Source organism: Anopheles darlingi, chromosome 3, assembly GCF_943734745.1.
Source record: "Anopheles darlingi chromosome 3, idAnoDarlMG_H_01, whole genome shotgun sequence".
In the NCBI taxonomy this organism is placed as follows: Eukaryota; Metazoa; Arthropoda; class Insecta; order Diptera; family Culicidae; genus Anopheles; species Anopheles darlingi.
In genome coordinates this window covers 42,865,939-42,868,725 of record NC_064875.1, presented here as the reverse complement: position 1 = coordinate 42,868,725, position 2,787 = coordinate 42,865,939, and the positions used below count along the sequence as shown (strand labels likewise).

The 2,787-nt window shown below is 43.1% G+C and overlaps 1 protein-coding gene across 1 annotated transcript in view; it reads right to left on the bottom strand.

The window, feature by feature from the left end:
* Positions 1-2,616: 2,616 nt before the first annotated feature.
* Positions 2,617-2,787, bottom strand: part of LOC125957240 (protein MIX23) — a 998-nt gene continuing 827 nt past the window's right edge. The window contains exon 3 of the mRNA XM_049689801.1: positions 2,617-2,787. This exon is cut by the window's right edge and continues 219 nt beyond it. The gene's annotated coding sequence lies outside the window, so the exon portion shown is untranslated.

The window sequence follows — 2,787 nt, the reverse complement described above, 5'->3', positions numbered from 1 at the left end:
GAACGAAACGATCACAAGGTGTAGGTTTTTCGAAGGTAATTTACCGTAATTCCCTCCACCACCGTCCACACCTGACTGCCGATTGCTGAGTAGTCCCCACAAGGGGAAAAAACAAAAAAAAAACGAGTTGAACCATTCCCACGCACACGCGACGAGTCCATCTTTGGCGGAGGTGGCGCATGGCGTAAGTGTTCGGTGGTGTTCCTTTTCGTACGTGACCACTCCAAAAGTGTGACTTCCGTGGATCGTAAAACTCGCCCCGGCGGTCCGGCAGCTAGCTCCGATAAGTGGAGGTATTCCACTTATTCCCCTCCTTTCGCCCTCTGCAAACGCCGGCTATTAGACATGCTTCCACGGTTCTGGAGCGGAATTCTGGAGCCGGTGGATTCCATCCAGCGTAAAAGGTTCTTTCTCGGAAGCGATCGTTCTCTGCGCTCTTCTTTTTGATGTCTTGCTCTGGGACTATAACACGTGATTGATCACATCATCATCATCATCGGAACGTCGGGAACTGCTCATCTCCTGCGCGCAATACGTGGTCTCGAATGCATTACAATATTATGATTCACAATCGTAACCTTTTGTCACGACAATAACGACTCCCGGATGTTAGTTGTGGACCGAGCAATGGTGGCCAGCATATGCTGGGTAGAAGTGAATGGAACGATCGCTATTCGAGATCGATAGAGCTTATAATTTGTTCTGTTTTACTTTCTTACAGTACCATAAAATGCTATTTCTAATACAGAATCCTTTTTCTTTTTTTGTTGCAGAACATGTACGATAAAGTTGAAGAAAAGCTGTTGACAAACGGATGCTCATGGAGAAATTTCTTTAAACAATAGTAACTTTCTTTCTATTTTTCTTATTCTATTCTTCAGATCTTCTAGCACTACTAGCACCTTTTCCTCAAGTTAGTCGGATCTATCGGTTCCAGATATCGCTATGCCTTGTCGGAAAACGGAACGTTTCACGCCAGCTAGGGCCCACACCGCGACGTCGGCTATCGTGGAGTATCTTACATTCAACTGCAACACTTCACTACAACGTGTCGTGGTGGGAGGTATTGATTAGACAAAAACATGGCCCCATCGATGATAAGGGAAAGATAGTCGATCGATTGGAGGGGAGTGCCTCTAGTGAAGCAACAGGGACAGGCAACAAAGGCACACACTAGTGATCGTTCGCGTATTAACACATGGCAACTAATTTGTGTGTTGGAAAACGCGGATGTGCCGGATGTCTCCGTCAACCTCCCCTCAGCCCACCGAGACTGGTCGTCGTCGTTGTTGTCGCCTGTTGGTGCGTATGGTGGTCCCGATGGTGGTCGATCAGCTCACGATACAACTGCGCTGGTGTGGATGTGAGGACAGAACATTGCGCCACGCAGCACCATGACTTCTACGCACGATCCCGGGTGATGCGAGGAGGTGAGGAAGAAGATGCCCGATCTCTCCGTCGCACCACTTCACCGTACCATGGCCCGCGAGGGGTAACGATAAATTGAAATGCAAATATTGAAACAAATATGCTGTACCTATCACCCCGGTAGGACAGCTGGTTGGAGCGAGAATGGAAGAACGGCTCTTGGGTGAGTATGGTATGGGCGAGTCACGCGAATTCTAGATTCTTTGGAGTGGTCTCGCCGGAACGGCTTGCAGCAGCAGCAACAGCAACAACCTTCGTCAATGTTCTCTTTGGTTATCTAGCTGTATGAGTGTATTTAAAAACGTCATAAAGCTAGCATACCGAAGTTAATAATTGGCTGAAATTCATCGATTGCAGCCGTGATTGAGTGAGCTGAGAGTTGAGATCAATGTGAAAATTTTGAATCTTCCGTACAGTGTGGGGTTATTTTTAATGTTAAAGTGATGTAGATTAAGAGCAATAAATGTATTAAGCGTAACTATGGAAATCACCAACCGTCGCTATGGATCATATTAGCGGATCTTCTCAATAAAGAACTATACTAGTGTAAAATACCACAATAAAGGTGCTCTTTGCGAAAAATATATAAAGAATAGCAATAAAGGATAAAGATAGGCGGATGCTGACTTCTTTTTCGTAACCAGCAGGAAACTTAGCATGATTCCGCAAAACGTGTAACTCATGGAATGGAGAAATTGAGTAATGGAAACGATTTGCAATAGAATTTCAAAAAAGTTTCTACTCTTGAAGAGTATTAAGTAGAATAAGATTCAATTACGGGTATATGAAATTAACCGGAAACCACAATAAATAGAGACAATTTTCAGAGAGTTTCATTCAGCAATATTTAAATCCACCATTTCAAATTCAAATGAAAGTTGGAAAGCAGAAGAGTGTAAGATATTGAAGTAATTAACAAACTTCGCGAATAAAATGTACTCATATGAAGGAAGTTTTTCATACATTGGGCGTCTTTGAAAGAAAGGTGATGCAGTCAATTTCGCATTTCATCGCAGGTTTGTGAGAGTAAAAAAATATAAATTCTCGTTGTTTGGTCCAAAACAATCTGAAGCACTTACTGTACACTCTTCCTTACGCTTTGTACGTTGCGCCTATTTGTAGGACAAGTTTGAATAGACTTATCTGAGTATTAATCAGCAGTTCAACCCGCGACAGTCATCAAGTGTAGTATACGCAGCTCATTTTCATTTCGTGATCAAACATCTAATTACTTTACTACAATAAACAACATCTTGTTACATCTTTGACTTCTCGTGTCTGCATTTCTCAACTGTATTTGTCTTATCGGCGATACGCGAAAGCTCCGAAACATATTTATAAAATTGCTTGCACTAGATC